The sequence below is a fragment of the Schistocerca cancellata genome, chromosome 3, assembly GCF_023864275.1.
Source record: "Schistocerca cancellata isolate TAMUIC-IGC-003103 chromosome 3, iqSchCanc2.1, whole genome shotgun sequence".
NCBI classification, from domain to species: Eukaryota; Metazoa; Arthropoda; class Insecta; order Orthoptera; family Acrididae; genus Schistocerca; species Schistocerca cancellata.
In genome coordinates, this window is record NC_064628.1 from 819,998,890 (window position 1) to 820,017,975 (window position 19,086).

The following is a 19,086-nucleotide window of genomic DNA, read 5'->3' on the forward strand; positions in this document are numbered from 1 at the left end:
CTGTAATGTTGTTGCTAACTGGAGAGATCCCACTCACAGGTCACTAAAGTCTTCTTTCCCGTGCCGTGGTGACAAACAGTCTGGAAAGCTTGTAAGCGTAGTTCAGTGTAGGTTGTGTTGAGAAATAATTGGTAAGAAAGAAATTCGATATTTTGCACCGTTTTCGCGTTAATGAGCGTTGAAGTTAACTAAACGGGCTGTTGTGCGCGCAATTCAAGCTGCCCGCCGGATACAATTAGTGTCAGTTGTTCTCATAGCATAGATGATAGCGTTCCAGACTGCTCAGCTTTTAGGCTCTCGTTCGATCCCTATTACTGTCCAATGTTCAATTTCTGTATCGTTCACTTGCTCGGTTTTAGGAAAACAAACGACAAACAAGTTCGGCAACGCCTGCTTGAATTTGAGAGTGCAACGGCCCGATTGGCTAACTTCAGTTTTAATTAACTTGGAAACGGCGCAACGTATCGAATTTTTTTCTTAACAATTATTTCTCATTAAAATCTGCCTTGCAGCACTCTTACAAGCTTTTCAGACTTTCTAACCACCCTCTATAGTTCCGTTAAAAATAAGTTCGGCGTTTAAAACGTTAAAAATTACTTGAGTGCGTCACAATATTTACTCACATTGCCAGCTTCAACTTACAAAAACCGTACCTCGGTATGTTTACTCGTTCTCGATTTATTTTGGAAACCTGTCGTAGATCTCTTACCCTGTACTGTCGACAGAAGCAATTTTGTTTTCGGGAAATCTAAGTGAAATTACTTAAACTCCTCTACTGTAGCTACCTTTGTGTGGTCGCCAATTAATGTGTTAGTTATTATTTAAATAAAGATGAGTTTTTAATATGCCACTTTTTAAATCCGACCAGAAAGTACAAAATAATTTCATCTATTCGCATACATATTCCTAACACATAATCCTGAAAATCTGCGATTGCGAATTTTTAATAGCTATAAAAACACTTGTAAGATTTGAAACGGGAAACCTGCAGCGCATGCAACAAGTAATAACAAGTAGGTGAACTATTCATGCATTAGTCAGTAAGTAGTGTAATAGTAAGGAAGTGAACTGTTCATGCATCAGTTACGTTCTTCGTTTTAAACCTTGCAAATATTTTCGTAGGTGTTAAAAATTTACAATCACATACGTTCAAGACTTTATGTATTGGGTTACGAATCTGTATGGGGACCGGGGGGGGGGGGGGGGAGGGAGAAATTATTTTATGCCTTTTAGTTCGCCTTAAAAACGTGGTACTTTTAAAAAGTCATTTTTATTTAAATAATTATTGTCTGCTTTCTAGTCTTGTACGTACGTGTATGTGTGTGTTTGTGTGTGTGTGTGTGTGTGTGTGTGTGATTTCAGACATTTTGATGGGATTAGAAGAGAGACGTGTGGTACATTTCAGGTTTCTTTCAGTTTCTCTTCACCTGACTGAACCAACATACCGCTTCCTTCTACATATACCTCCCGAAAAGTCAGCGAATGTAAAAATTAGAGATATTCGAGCACACTGGGACATTTACAAACAATGGTCACTGTCGCGAACCATTCTCGACTGGAACAGGAAAAGCGGAAAATGGCAGTGATGCACAAAGTACCCTCTGCCACTCGACAAAAGCAAGTTAATATTGCATTGCCATCCACTTCGTAGCTATGTTGGAAGTTTCAACTCTCTATCTCACTGGGCTATAACAGTGATAAACGAAGTATTCTCCGACACATACCAGACAAGAAACGGAATTAATATTGCACTATCGTGTTTAAAATGTCAAGTCTTCAGCTCATTGAGAAGTTAGTTTTGAAGTCGATTGCAGAATGTGCACCAAACACAGACAAGGTAGAGATCTAATAAAGTCATGGTAAAATACGAAGGTGAGTCAAATGAAAACCTTAAATTTGTAATAACAAATCGAAATTTGGCGCCGTTACCCTGTAAATTGGTAAGCGTGCTACAAAAAGGGTGCAGAATGGCCTGTAGGGGGCAGCATAGTGCAGATGCACACATACTGTCGCAATATCAGTGTAAAGATGGCTGCCCCACTTGCTACTTCCCCCAGGAAAGAACAGCGTTCTGTTATTCGGTTTGTGCATAGTGAAGGTGTGAAACCTATTGAAATTCATCGACGAATGAAGGTTGAGTACGGTGATGCATGTTTGTCACAGCCGCAAGTCTACGAATGGAGTAGGAAGTTCGCAAATGGTGTGACTTCAGTGGAAGATGCTCCTCGTCCAGGTCAGGCACAACGAGTTGTGACCCCACAGAACATTGCAGCAGTTGAAGCCATAGTGAAGGAAAACCGCCGAGTGACACTGAATGGCTTTGCAGCATGTTTACAGATTAGTCATGGGTCAGCATACCACATTGCGCATGATGTGCTCCAGTTTCACAAAGTCTCTGCAAGATGGGTGCCACGGCAGGTGACTCCTGAAATCTCCTGAAATGAGAGAACGACGTTTTGATACTTGTGAAGAACTTCTTCGGCGCTTTGAACGAGAAGGTGATGATTTCCTTGCAAGAATTGTTACTGGGGACGAAACCTGGGTTCCACCAAACGGAAACGAAGAGAGCGAGCAAGAAATGGCGCCATTCCTCATCACCAAAACCAAAGAAGTTTCGAACAGAACCATCAGCAGGGAAGGTTATGTTGACTCTCTTTTAGGACGAAAAAGGCGTCATTTTGGAGCATTACATGCCTAGAGGGACCACTGTCACCAGTGCATCATACACAGACTCCTAAAAAATCATCTGCGGCCTGTAATCAAATCAAAGCTACGTGGATTGCTGTCAGCAGGTGTCCTTTTGCAACATGACAATGCAAGGCCTAACACTACCCGTACAACATTTGCAACCATCACCGAGCTGCATTTTGAGTGTCTTCCTCATCCAGCATACTCACCAGACCTTGCCCAAAGTGATTTCCATATGTTTGGACCACTCAAAGACGCAATGGGAGGAAAGAAGTTCCGTTCTGATGAAGAGGTACGCCACGCGGTGCATAAGTGGTTGCGCGGAATATCAAAAGAATTTTTTTCTAAAGGAATTTATGCACTTTATAAGCGCTGGAGGACTTTCATTGAGCGTGGGGGAGATTATGTTGAAAAGTGATACAGCTCTGTACCACTTATGCACAGTAAATAATATTTGAAAAATATTTAAGGTTTTCATTTGACTCACCCTCGTACATCGAAACGCATGGGTCGTCAAGTGTAGCCTCCCCGTGAAAAGCATTGGACTCACATCCTGCAAAACATTTTTTTTTTCAACACCATTAGGCTGATTTAGGTTTCGAACAATTTTCTTGATTCGCTACACGTGGATTTGTAGGCAGATGGCGTCTTGAAGAAGTCCCGGCCGGTAGCACTACTCATCATTGTATCATTGTCCAATTTTTGTTGTGCTCCAATTCTATACACTAACCACCTTTCCGATAACTTAAATATAAATATAACCGCCCTCTGACGTCACGCCCGACACATTGCGGGGTCTGGTTACGGCGGCGTCCGCCGCTGCTGCCGCCCTCGCGCTCGTGTCTATTGGGTAAATAGCGCCTTGTTAGGGGCCCCTGCCTGCAACCCGCGACGCGCTCCACTCGCCGGCGCTTGATTAAGCTTTTCCTCATTGAGCTATACCAGAATAACTTGACTCCCCTCCCCTGTCTGCACCCAGCGCGGCAGACGGGTGCGGGCGTGGGTGCTGGGGCGACGGCACGGTGCCATTTTGCGAAATTCTGTCGCTGCTTAGGAGTGTGCGAAGCCCCGAAACCACACTGCACCACCACCGACTGTGCATTTTCCAGCACACACACACACACACACACACACACACATACACACACACAGCATTACAAGAGCTGGAAGTGATTCGGTCAGATGCAAAAAGGTCTTCAAAGGTATCGCGATAATTTTACTTAAAAATCGGATAAAGTGAAAATTGCGATACCAGTCGTCATCTTGGCAGTAACATTCTGAGCAAGCGTCACACGGCGTAAATAATATGACGACTTGTTGTTGTTGTGGTCTTCAGTCCTGAGACTGGTTTGATGCACCTCTCCATGCTACTCTATCCTGTGCAAGCTGCTTCGTCTCCCAGTACGTACTGCAGCCTACATCCTTCTGAATCTGCTTAGTGTATTCATCTCTTGGTCTCCCTCTACGATTTTTACCCTCCACATTGCCCTCCAATACTAAATTGGTGATCCCTTGATGCCTCAGAACATGTCCTACCAACCGATCCCTTCTTCTAGCCAAGTTGTGCCACAAACTCCTCTTCTCCCCAGTTCTATTCAATACCTCCTTACTAGTTATGTGATCTACCCATCTAATCTTCAGCATTCTTCTGTAGCACCGTATTTCCAAAGCTTCTATTCTCTTCTTGTCCGAAATATTTATCGTCCATGTTTCACTTCCATACATGGCTACACTCCATACAAATACTCTCAGAAACGACTACCTGACACTTAAATCTATACTCGATGATAACAAATTTCTCTTCTGCAGAAACGCTTTCCTTGCCATTGCCAGTCTACATTTTATATCCTCTCTACTTCGACCATGATCAGTTATTTTGCTCCCCAAATAGCAAAACTCCTTTACTGCTTTAAGTGTCTCATTTCCTAATTCCCTCAGCATCACCCGAGTTAACTCGACTACATTCCATTATCCTTATTTTGCTTTTGTTGATGTTCATCTTATATTCTCCTTTCAAGACACTGTCCATTTCGTTCAACTGCTCTGCCAATTCCTTTGCTGTCTCTGACAGAATTACGATATCATCGGCGAACCTTAAAGTTTTTATTTCTTCTCCATGGATTTTAATACCTACTCCGAATTTTTCTTTTGTTTCCTTTATTGCTTGCTCACTATAACATCATATTCTCAGTCGAAGGCTATTCCACACACGGGGCCTGAAATGATAAATCTATTCGCAGTTGCGAATATGGACAACCATCAGCTGTATAATGGAATGATGACACTGAAAGTTTGTGTCGGACCGGGAGTCAAACTCGGATTTCCCGCTTATCGCGAGCGGTCGCCTTATCATTTGGCTATCTGTACACAGCTCACCTTCAGGCCCAAACTTCCATTTGTCGTCAGCCATGCGTCTAAAACCTGTACTCGTACATCCATTATGTATATTCCTGTACATGTGAGACATTTTACTTGAAAGTCGCTTGGCCTGTGTCGGAAGATAAATGCGATATTGCGGTAGCTGTGTTGTTCAGAATTACGATGCAAAGTTCCTTTGGACACATACATGTCGATCGAAACAGGCACTGCGGCGACTACAGCCCTTATGAAATGTATGTCCAAAGGAACTTTGGATTGCAGTGCAGAATAACACACATACTGCAATGACGCATTTATCCTCCGACAGAGGGCAAGCGAGTTTCAAGTAAAATATCTCAGCTATACGGGAATGTACATAATGAATGTACCACTACAGGTTGTAGACGCATACGGATAGCCAAATACACTCCTGGAAATGGAAAAAAGAACACATTGACACCGGTGTGTCAGACCCACCATACTTGCTCCGGACACTGCGAGAGGGCTGTACAAGCAATGATCACACGCATGGCACAGCGGACACACCAGGAACCGCGGTGTTGGCCGTCGAATGGCGCTAGCTGCGCAGCATTTGTGCACCGCCGCCGTCAGTGTCAGCCAGTTTGCCGTGGCATACAGAGCTCCATCGCTGTCTTTAACACTGGTAGCATGCCGCGACAGCGTGGACGTGAACCGTATGTGCAGTTGACGGACTTTGAGCGAGGGCGTATAGTGGGCATGCGGGAGGCCGGGTGGACGTACCGCCGAATTGCTCAACACGTGGGGCGTGAGGTCTCCACAGTACATCGATGTTGTCGCCAGTGGTCGGCGGAAGGTGCACGTGCCCGTCGACCTGGGACCGGACCGCAGCGACGCACGGATGCACGCCAAGACCGTAGGATCCTACGCAGTGCCGTAGGGGACCGCACCGCCACTTCCCAGCAAATTAGGGACACTGTTGCTCCTGGGGTATCTGCGAGGACCATTCACAACCGTCTCCATGAAGCTGGGCTACGGTCCCGCACACCGTTAGGCCGTCTTCCGCTCACGCCCCAACATCGTGCAGCCCGCCTCAAGTGGTGTCGCGACAGGCGTGAATGGAGGGACGAATGGAGACGTGTCGTCTTCAGCGATGAGAGTCGCTTCTGCCTTGGTGCCAATGATGGTCGTATGCGTGTTTGGCGCCGTGCAGGTGAGCGCCACAATCAGGACTGCATACGACCGAGGCACACAGGGCCAACACCCGGCATCATGGTGTGGGGAGCGATCTCCTACACTGGCCGTACACCACTGGTGATCGTCGAGGGGACACTGAATAGTGCACGGTACATCCAAACCGTCATCGAACCCATCGTTCTACCATTCCTAGACCGGCAAGGGAACTTGCTGTTCCAACAGGACAATGCACGTCCGCATGTATCCCGTGCCACCCAACGTGCTCTAGAAGGTGTAAGTCAACTACCCTGGCCAGCAAGATCTCCGGATCTGTCCCCCATTGAGCATGTTTGGGACTGGATGAAGTGTCGTCTCACGCGGTCTGCACGTCCAGCACGAACGCTGGTCCAACTGAGGCGCCAGGTGGAAATGGCATGGCAAGCTGTTCCACAGGACTACATCCAGCATCTCTACGATCGTCTCCATGGGAGAATAGCAGCCTGCATTGCTGCGAAAGGTGGATATACACTGTACTAGTGCCGACATTGTGCATGCTCTGTTGCCTGTGTCTATGTGCCTGTGGTTCTGTCAGTGTGATCATGTGATGTATCTGACCCCAGGAATGTGTCAATAAAGTTTCCCTTTCCTGGGACAATGAATTCATGGTGTTCTTATTTCAATTTCCAGGAGTGTATGTTTGTACACTCTCTGGTTAAAATGCCGCACATCTACTCTAATGAAAAATATGTAGATTAGATGTATGTTTATTGCCTCGGCGATGGTAGTGATCCTGTTGCTGTCGAAGAATATCGTCAGCACCTGTGACACGTCGAATTCCTGATCGTGGGTTGTTTATCAGAGTTTTCAGCACACTGCCCGAAACAGGTATTCTTCCAAGTTCCCATTTCTCTTCTGAACGTGTAGTTCGGCAACCTGTGCAGGAACAGCAACGCACTCTTAAAATGGCGCAGCGTATTCCTGTTACCAGCATATGACGACTTTTTTCACAAATTAATGATCCACAGGCCGGTGAATAATGAACATAACATGCGGAAAACTTGTACCATTTCACACACAGCATATCCACAATCTTCACATTGGTGACAATATCACAGAACTTGAATTTTGTCACTGGTTAAATGAGAGTCGTCTTTTGCTTCCATTAATACTATTCACAGAAGAAGCCACGTTTACACCGAATGGAATCATCGATGGTCAGAGGAAAATCCACACGCTAAAATTGAAACCAATTTCAAAGTTCGGTTTTGGATCAATGTTCGGTGCGGCATGATCAGTAACATAATCGTAGACCAAGTCATTTTAGAAGAGTGAATGACATGAAAGAATTACTTGCATGTTTTGGAAAATTTGTTTGTTGGACACCTTCAGGCTGTTCCTTTGGCCACGCAATGAACTTCGAGCATGACGGAGCACCTCCACATTTTACCAGACATGCACGGGGACTCGGTTGCCAGACCTTACGTCTTCAGACGTTTGTTTATGGGGTTAAATGGAATGTGCGGTATTCATACAAAAGCTGAATACGCGAAGTGAACTGCTCGGGTGCATCATGGATGCTGCTGCCCTGATTTGGCAATACCACACGTTCTTCCAAGAGTGTACAAATGCTCTGAAGTTGACAGTGGGGTATTTGAACATTTATTGTGAACATTACAACAGCTGTAGTGTGAACTGTGAATACCGCTTAAAGGTTAATGTGTTAAAAATAAGTATTTTTGAATTAATACTTTGTAAAATGTATGTTGCAATGTTTAATAACTGTTGCGCATGTATACATGTATAAACCTGGCAATTTATTGTATAGTATAGTAAATAATTAAAAATAAACGTTACATGAGTTCTGTCTCGTATGTCCGTATAAAGTTTTTTTACATCAAATGTTCGTTGCTGTCATATACTTGAATATTGACCACTCCTACTGGGTCACTTTGTATAACCGATAGCGTTATGCAAAATGACACATTATAAAAATTACGTCACAGCAGCCATTCCCGGTAAGTCATCGGTAAAAGACGACGGCTGACAGTGAGAAATTTCTTATCCCTAAAAATCTTCTAGAATAAAATCGTTTGGCGATGTGGCACTCGGGTTTCAACAACATTAATTACTAATGAGTGTGGGGTATTTGGCGGATTAATACAGATGAGATTAGCGATAGCATAACGACACTTTCTTAAGTAGAAACGCATTAGCATTCATAAATACTAAAAATACACATGAAATTGAATAGTAAAATGCTGTAAATGAATGGGTATGTACTAATTTAATGTACAAAGGATTCTGAGTATTTTCATTAAGGAAACAATGCTTGGAAATGAATAATTAGATTTATACACAGAAATTAGTCTTTACATTAATCACTTTTATTTGTAGCCATTCTTCAAAGTGGGGATCATCATATATTTTACAAAGTATTGATTCAAAAATACGTGTTTTTAACACATTCACCTCTAACCGTTACTCACAGTATTACAAAAAGAGGTAAAATCTTTCTGCACGCACTTTAACGTTTGGTGTCTGTCACAGACCGAGACAAGTAGCTACAAAAATACCAGCCAGTTCCTCTTCTGTTTAAACTGTGGTTTCATGCTCCAAACAATTCGTGTAACACCATACGAGAACACCCATAGGAGTCACATCCGGCCATTACGCCAGACCGCGTGAGGTAGCCGCACGGTCTAGGGCGCCTTGTCACAGTTCGTGCGGCTTCCCCCATCTGAGGTTCCAGTCCTCCCTCGGGCATGGGTGTGTGTGTTGTTCATAACGTAAGTTAGATTAAATAGTGTGTAAGCTTAGGGACCGATGACCTGAGCAGTTTGGTCCCATAAGACCTTACCACAAATTTCCAATTTTCCAAATCACGCCAGTTGTGGGGCAACATCCACTCTTCCAGTCCAACGACGAGGATAGCTGTCCTCCAGGTGGCTCCAGTCATTAATGTCAAATTGTTATGATGCACTCTCCTGTCTTGCAAACAAATCCTCTCGCGGGGAATAAGTGCATTTTCCAACGCCTGGTAACGTCCACAATCTAAATGAGGTGTCAGCAAATAAGGTGCTCTTAATTGGATTTTTACAGTTCCAGCCCACAAGTTGATGAAGTATAGTTTCTGACATTCTCTGTCGCCCGTGACGTACAGATTTTCATCGCTCCAGGCATGGGATCTGCTGGTGAAAGAGTCCTCACGAAGAATACAGTTTGTAGAAAGTTGGACACAGCAATACTGCGCTGGATAATTTGTCGTCGGAAATAAAATTTGGTTCCAAAGTCATTTTGTGCCATTTCTTGGACGTGCAGTGGTGTAATTGCTGTTTCAGTAATACTCCCAACATTGGCCTAAGAAGTCTGCATTTCATGCGCAAACTAACTAGTGCCTGTTGAAGAATCATCTCCCACGCGATCCAAGACAGTCTCCTCAAATTTCATTTTGCAAACAACTCTTTGCCGAGACCCTTGGCCAGAAATCTGTGGTTTGAACGACCCAGTCTCTTTAAGCTCCCATTAACAGCAATACATTTCTTCCAATTTGGGTTACACCTGTTACGAAATTTCTTCTGTATATTCACTCAATCACTGTATCTTGCTGCATCCTACGTTAAAAGAATGATTGCAAGTTCACATAACGAGTATTATTCTACCATCCAGTCATTAACTGCTCCAATGTGCAAAACGTCAAGAAGAAAGTAATTTTCGCGTGATATGTCGCTGGCAAGTAACATACCTCGATGAAACGTGGACCATAAATAGAAAGAACTGCTACAGTACAGTACAGAAGTCAACCGAAAGAAAATCTACATCTACATCTACGTCCATACTCCGCAAGCCACCTGACGGTGTGTGGCGGAGGGTACCCTGAGTACCTCTATCGGTTCTCCCTTCTATTCCAGTCTCGTATTGTTCGTGGAAAGAAGGATTGTCGGTATGCTTCTGTGTGGGCTCTAATCTCTCTTATTTTATCCTCATGGTCTCTTCGTGAAATATACGTAGGAGGGAGCAATATACTGCTTGACTCTTCGGTGAAGGTATGTTCTCGAAACTTTAACAAAAGCCCGTACCGAGCTACTGAGCGCCTCTCCTGCAGAGTATTCCACTGGAGTTTATCTATCATCTCCGTAACGCTTTCGCGATTACTAAATGATCCTGTAACGAAGCGCGCTGCTCTCCGTTGGATCTTCTCTATCTGTTCTATCAACCTGTTGAGCAGTATTCAAGCAGTGGGCGAATAAGCGTACTGTAACCTACTTCCTTTGTTTTCGGATTGCATTTCCTTAGGATTCTTCCAATGAATCTCAGTCTGCCATCTGCTTTACCGACGATCAACTTTATATGATCATTCCATTTTAAATCACTCCTAATGCGTACTCTCAGATAATTTATGGAATTAACTGCTTCCAGTTGCTGACCTGCTATTTTGTAGTTAAATGATAAGGGAACTATATTTCTATGTATTCGCAGCACATTACACTTGTCTACATTGAGATTCAATTGCCATTCCCTGCACCATGCGTCTATTCGCTGCAGATCCTCCTGCATTTCAGTACAATTTTCCATTGTTACAACCTCTCGATACACCACAGCATCATCTGCAAAAAGCCTCAGTGAACTTCCGATGTCATCCACAAGGTCATTTATGTATATTGTGAATAGCAACGGCCCTATGACATTCCCCTGCAGCACACCTGAAATCACTCTTACTTCGGAAGACTTCTCTCCATTGAGAATGACATGCTGCGTTCTGTTATCTAGGAACTCTTCAATCCAATCACACAATTGGTCTGATAGTCCACATGCTCTTACTTTGTTCATTAAACGACTGTGGGGAACTGTATCGAACGCCTTGCGAAAGTCAAGAAACACGGCATCTACCTGTGAACCCGTGTCTATGGCTCTCTGAGTCTCGTGGACGAATAGCGCGAGCTGGGTTTCACACGACCGTCTTTTTCGAAACCCATGCTGATTCCTACAGAGTAGATTTCTAGTCTCCAGAAAAGTCATTATACTCGAACTTAATACGTGTTCCAAAATTCTACAACTGATCGACGTTAGAGATATAGGTCTATAGTTCTGCACATCTGTTCGACGTCCCTTCTTGAAAACGGGGATGACCTGTGCCCTTTTCCAATCCTTTGGAACGCTAAGCTCTTCTAGAGACCTACGGTACACCGCTGCAAGACGAGGGGCAAGTTCCTTCGCGTACTCTGTGTAAAATCGAAGTGGTATCCCATCAGGTCCAGCGGCCTTTCCTCTTTTGAGGTATTTTAATTGTTTCTCTATCCCTCTGTCGTCTATTTCGATATCTACCATTTTGTCATCTGTGCGACAATCTAGAGAAGGAACTACAGTGCAGTTTTCCTCTGTGAAACAGCTTTGGAAAAAGACATTTAGTATTTCGGCCTTTAGTCTGTCATCCTCTGTTTCAGTACCATTTTGGTCACAGAGTATCTGGACATTTTGTTTTGAGCCACCTACCGCTTTGACATAAGACCAAAATTTCTTAGGATTTTCTGCCAAGTCAGTACATAGAACTTTACTTTCGAATTCATTGAATGCCTCTCGCATAGCTCTCCTCACACTACATTTCGCTTCGCGTAATTTTTGTTTGTCTGCAAGGCTTTGGCTATGTTTATGTTTGCTGTGAAGTTCCCTTTGCTTCCGCAGCAGTTTCCTAACTCGGTTGTTGTACCACAGTGGCTCTTTTCCATCTCTTACGATCTTGCTTAGCACATACTCATCTAACGCATATTGTACGATGGTTTTGAGCTTTGTCCACTGATCCTCAACGCTATCTGTACTTGAGACAAAACTTTTGTGTTGAGCCGTCAGGTACTCTGTAATCTGCTTTTGTCACTTTTGCTAAACAGAAAAATCTTCCTACCTTTTTTAATATTTCTATTTAGGCTTTATGATCGCTGATTCCCTGTTCTGCGTTAACTGTTTCAAATAGTTCGGGTCTGTTTGTCACCAGAAGGTCTAATATGTTATCGCCACGAGTCGGTTCTCTGTTTAACTGCTCAAAGTAGTTTTCAGATAAAGCACTTTAAAAAAATTTCACTGGATTCTTTGTCCCTGCCACCCGTTATGAACGTTTGAGTCTCCCAGTCTATATCCGGCAAATTAAAATCTCCACCCAGAACTATAACATGGTGGGGGAATCTACTCGAAATATTATCCAAATTATCCTTCGGGTGCTCAGCCACAACAGCTGCTGAGCCAGGGGGCCTATAGAGACATCCAATTACCATGTCTGGGCCTGCTTTAACCGTGACCTTCACCCAAATTATTTCACATTTCGGATCTCCGTCAATTTCCTTCGATACATTGCACTTCTTATAGCTATAAACACGCCTCCCCCTTCACTGTCCAGCCTGTCTCCGCGGTATACATTCCAATCTGAGTTTAGGATTTCGTTACTGTTTAAGTCTGGTTTCAGCCAACTTTCTGTCCCTGGTACTATATGGGCGTTGTGACCGTTTATTAATGAGAGCAGTTCTGGGAGCTTTCTATAGACGCTCCTGCAGTTTACTATTAGCACATTACTATTGTTATTCCCTGTTGCATTTTGCCTACTCCTACCTTGCCGCGTCTCAGGAGACGTCTTGTCGGGCCTAGGGAGGGAATTCTCTAACCTAAAAAACCCACATGTGCACTCCACACGTACTCCGCTACCCTTGTAGCCGCTTCCGGCGGGTAGTGCACGCCTGACCTATTCAGGGGGACCCTACATTTCTCCACCCGATAGCGGAGGTCGAGAAATTTGCACCCCAGATCTCCGCAGAATCGTCTGAGTCTCTGGTTTAAGCCTTCCACTCGGCTCCAAACCAGAGGACCGCGATCGGTTCTGGGAACGATACTACAAATAGTTAGCTCTGATTCCACCCCGCGAGCGAGGCTTTCCGCCTTCACCAATTCCGCCAACCGCCTGTACGAACTGAGAATGACCTCTGAACCCAGACGGCAGGAGTCATTGGTGCCGACATGAGCAACAATTTGCAGTCGGGTGCACCCAGTGCTCTCTATCGCCGCCGGCAGGGCCTCCTCCACATCTCGGATGAGACCCCCCGGCAAGCAGACAGTGAACACTGGCCTTCTTCCCTGACCTTTCCGCTATTTCCCTAAGGGGCTCCATCACCCGCCTAACGTTGGAGCTCCCAATAACTAATAAACCCCTCCCCCCGTGTGCCTGCTCGGACCTTGCTGAAGGAGCGGCCACATGCCCACTCATCGGCAGAGAGGGCGATGCCACACGGCCAGCCTCCACATTGACCCTCCGCCTCGTGCGCCGTGAACGCCGCTGAACCCGCCACTCCCCTTGGGGAGAGGGTGGCCCAACCGCTCCCGGTACCCGCGAAGATGTCTCGACAGCAGGGACAGTGGGTGAAGCGTGTAACACCTGGGGTGTACCATGCGACGCACCAGACTCTCCACCGCCGCTACACTCCAAGGTAGCAGCCTGAAGACGGCTGACCGCGGCCATCAACACGTTCAGCGGTTCGTGAACAGTGGCCAGCTCCTCCTGCGTCCGTACACAGCAGTCACACATCCTATCCATCCTAAGAAATCAATTTACTGTAGAGAGTTAATCAACTTTTAACTAGACTGCTAATTCACTAAAGGCGGCTGACTAAACTGTGGTTGCTTGCCACTTCTTGTAGAAAACAATGAAAATAGCACTGCCTGTCTCTGGACTGTATTGAAAATAAACACTAGCACTACTGGCACTATGGCTGACTAAAGGGACTCTCTCTGACTGTATTCAAAACAAACACGAAACCTATGGAACACTATTACTAGCACTCGACAATTAAAGCTTCCTAAAAGCAAAAACACACGGAAGGAGAAGTGACAAGTAAGAAAAATACAGTTAATTCTTAAATTAAGGTAGCTCGCTGCACAGCAGACGTGAAGCGGACGGCAGTTACGACGGTATGATTCCCTATTACAACATGATTTTTGAGCAGACAGTGAGACTAACAGAAATCACACTTTTATTGAAAGACAGTAATTATACTGATATCACCTCGGCTTATGATAGTCCTCTGGACATTACAAGAGAGCGTACATGATTCTTAACAGGTTGTGTCATCACGACGGATGACAACGCAAGCTCTGCAACGTTCTCCCATACTAGCCACAAGGTCGATAAGGAGTTCTTGTGACAGGGTGTTCCATTTCGCTACCAGCACTGCTGACAACTTGCAAGATGCCACTGGGTTACTGCTAAATATAAACACTAAATCGAATGAAACCGTTTGTCATGCATATCACCTCCGTATGACTCATATGTAGTTAATAAACTGCGCCCAGTGGAAACAGAAAGGGAAGGGATGGCCCTAACAAGTGAGTCGTGGGTGAGGTTCTTGTTGAAGTTAATAGTGATAATAGGGATGAAATTATATTGAAGGAGTGATAACTTAGACCATCCTTTATTATAAAATATTCCAAAGAAGGAACAGCACATGACATTCAAACGTAGTTGTTAACTGTCTCATCCACTGGAGATAAGCAGAAATCGTAACATGAAATTCGTGCAATTAAATGTTTATCAGAAACTGAGCAGCAGGGAAAGGAAGCAAATAGTCTGGTAATTAACTCAGGGGGTCGTTCAAGTAAGTTGAGTGCACAGTTTCGCGTCGAACATGTGTCCGTCGCTCTTGTATCTTTACGAAAATACATGCAGGAACCCAAACAACTGTGTCATGGTTAAGCCATCGACTTTCAAAGCGTGATTTAAAGAGACATCCCAGTGCTTTAACTGAGAACGCGCCTTCTCCTGTCTCATCATTAACATATCGCCTCGCTTTGCTGCCAGGACTTATGAAATTTAAGAACCGAAAAGACGAGCTGCAGCTTCAGCAATGGCAGAAAGCGTCCGTATTGCAAGTGATCCCCGTGGTAGGGACGGGAAAAACCATCCGGTTAAAACCGATACCGGTGTTTTAGTTCTGAATAAGCGGTATTTTTCTGTATTTGCTTGGTCCCGCTTACAACAGGTATTTTTTTTTTTAATATTAACGGAGTCAAAAGCCAAAATATCGATTCGCCATAGCAGATGTGCTAAAATTTTTCGTTTTCAAATAAATCTTTTTAAAAAAAATAAAGGAGTAATTTTTATAAGTAAAATTCGCATTGGTTTGACATATTGCGTTATTATAGAAAATGGGAAGGGTGATGTGTGGTATTTTAATAACAATGCCGACAGAAACGAACAGCAAACACATGGCACAACAATTGGTACAGCATTGCTGGGGCAATAAAGTCCCAGTTGCCGTGTGTCGTGGTTTAAGTATGCGTGCATACGCAGTGTGTAGGATATTTCCCCGTCTAGTCTATGCGGTAGTTTTCCGACGTCGTCTCCAGACGTCTGTTGTATTGCTGAATTGTATCGAACCTAGTTTGGAAATATTTTTATGAAGTGGCGTGTCAGTGAAGTACAATGTTTCATTTGTTTTAAAATGTTAAAGGTTTGTCTGACATTTCTGTGAAATAATAAAAGCGTAAGGAAATTGTTGTAACAGTAGTAAATTGAAAAGTAAACAATTCATTCATAATATAAAATAAAAATAAAAAGTAGCTGATATGCTGCCTGTGTGTACTTAATATGCCTTTATCTGCTTCTAGGCCTTAAAATCGGACATATTAACACGAAAAACGGAATTCTTCAACTTCAGTTTTCAGCCTTCAGCACTAAATATTCGTAATGCCCAGATAACGGCACGATTCCCGATTACAACATGAGTTTTGAGCAGTTTTTTAACAATTAGAATCAGTATAAGAACACTGGTGATTTTTTTGTAGTATTTGAACACTTACCACTTTTCTTTTATTTGCCGATTTAATTCAATATTTTGATTCTTTGAATCTTGAAACTGAGAGAGTCAAACTTTTTCAGTCTTTGCTCGATTTCTATTTCATTACAGAAAGGAATGGGAATAAAAACACGAAAATCGGTTATTTCAAAAACCGGTTCGTTTAGTGGTTTTAACAGTCAGGTTAAACTTACATGAAAAAAGACGACATAACTGAAAACCTTGACTAATGATAACAAAACCAGCGGCTGTGTTTGAATCCAACGTCGTTTATTCTTTTTAAAACATGGTACCAGTTTCGATGCCAAATGGCGTGATCTTCAGGCCCCACGCCTAACCTGCTACTCACAATCGTTTTCATGTGCAACGAACAGAATCGTATGCAGCGGGACGAAATTAACCGGATTCCGTACCTTCCGTGGCAATAACAAAGCCAGCATGTTCAGACGACAGTCTGGACTATGGGGACCGAGCAAATAAATCTCAAGGACGACACACACGGGTTGACGATATTGGAAAAAGCTAGTAATACCAAACGATAATTTACCATCTTGAAATTTGCGCTGCAAGAGTCGCTTCTAACTTGAAATACAAAAGAATAACACAGTAAAACAACTACCACATAATGCAGTTATTATACGTATAAGAACGAACATTATTACAGGCCACTGAAGACTCTCCATAGCGAGAAGCGAAACGCATATGGCAAAAACAAACTGCCTTACTTTTAGATGCGAAGACGGAACATACTTCCATGAGTTAAAAAGAAGTACCCTGGAAAGGAGAAAGATGAAGAGGAACAATTAAGTGACAATGCCGTTCGGGTGAGCTAAAAAGTTGCACTGCTTAATAGCGAAGCCCTTGCTACCTGTCACGGTTCGTGGTTTAATAAAAGAATATTTGAAATTTCCTGGCAGATTAAAACTGTGTACCGGACCGAGACTCGAACTCAGAACCTTTGCCTGTCGCAGGCAAGTGCTCAAATATCTTTATTTTATTTTATTTTATTTTATTTTTTAAAAAAGGTGTATGTGAGAGACAGAGTGGGTAGTGGTCGTTCTTGGAGGCCTGGTCACTGTGTCCCCGCCTCCTGACAGGATAAGGGAGAGGCAGCGGGAAGGAAACATTGTAAATTTACGTAATTCTTTCTATTTTTTATTTATTTAATTTTAATGTCTCAGAAAAAAAACCACTTACGGAAAGGAAAGGAAAGAAATACAGGGCCGAAGTGACATCCTCGTCACTTCACTGGGAGTAATATCCTATCCCGCGAAACTAAGTGAATCCGGGACTCCCCACTGCTTCGGGGGTCATGAAACATGCTGCCTAGAGAGTTCCCGAAGTGAGTTTTCTATTTAGAGTGACGTCGGATGATTTCACATTGTTCTAGTATATAATGCCAATAGTCCATGCCCGACATCACGGTCCGCGACAGCACGTAGTGCGATGCGTGTCCTCCAATGCAGCGGATTACCGACGTTTTCTGTGAGGGGAAAAAGGTAGCGTCTGGGAAAAATAAAGCGTCCGTCGTGATCGGATTCGTCGGCGCGTCGGAGGAGTACCATGATGCGGTGTGTCAGCCGCCAAACATCCTTCGTCTCACCGCACTGCAGAGAATATTCGTCGGTGTCCTCTATGCCACATATAAGGCAGGGAGGGGAATCTAACAAGTGAATGTCGTACAATCGTCAGAGGGGTGACTGTCTTACGGTTGATTAATGTATACTAAGACGCCCTCGCTGTTGTGGTGAGGAAAGGCGTATGGACAGCTCGCGAAATCTGTTGCCAGTCCTTTGTTGGGTATTTAAGTTCGACAACATTGTTGCCGTGATGTCGCCTCAAGTATCGATATATCTCATGGGTAGTGGGGATCCTTGCAGAAGGTATCTGTAACTGAATATTGAAACGTCCCCATAGAACAATTATACATGACTGTCCTTAAACTGACACACAATATTTTTAGCACAACGCAATCTGACTTTCAAAAATCTCTACAAAAGAATGGCCGTGACTAACATTAACCTATACCTTTCACAAATCACTTACCTCACCAAAAATCTTCGTTACTCGCACTACTGCAATACAGGGAGCGCCACTACTGCCAGCTAAATAAAAAATTCAAACTACTGAAGACACTAACTACTGATAGGCATAGTTAGCAAAGGAAAGATTTTGATAGAGAACAAACAATGTATTTACCTTAATAGTCATAATATATATAGCAGTTCATGACATCCAGTCTTACAAATTTCAAAACTCCGCCATCTCTCTCCCCACATCCACCACTGCTGGCGGCTCACCTCCAACTGCCCAACGCTATGCGCTGTTAACATCCAGCTGCCCAACACTACAATGGCAGACAACAATGCAAACTAGCCACAGACTGCACACAGCACAGCAAGTGATTTTCATACAGAGAGCTACGTGGCGTTACCAATAAGAAAACCTAAACAGCCTACTTACATAGCCCCCATGCTCCCCACAAAAAATTTTACAAATTTTTTTGGGCACTGGCCAATACATATTTGTTAAAATTTATTTCACAATTACAATTACAAAGAAATCAAATGCACACACTTATTGATACAATGTTGATCAAAAGCTAAAATTTTCTCACAATCCATAAAGACAGTCCTGATTATCCATCACACTAAAATTGCAGTGTTTTTGTTTCTCAAAGTCTGAGCAGTAAAAGAAAATGCACACGGAAGTAGTGGATTTCCATGCAATCTTGAAGAAGTAGTGTTGTCCTTCCAACGGAAATACAGTGCTGACTCTTGACATGCAGACAGGTATTGGTCCACAATAGAGCAAACCCACAGCAGAGTCAGTCGAAATTTTGAAGAGTATTGGTAGGTAGGTCATCACAGAGCAGACTCACTGTAGTCCTGGTAGAGATTATGGTATTGGTGGGCTACCAGAGTTGCAGACCCACCGCAGTCCTTGTAGAAATGATGGTATTGGTGGATCATCAAAGATGCAGACCCACTGCAGTCCTTGTAGAGACAGCCAGCAACCATCTGTTGCGACTGTGCAGGTGCACAATCACCATCGAAGA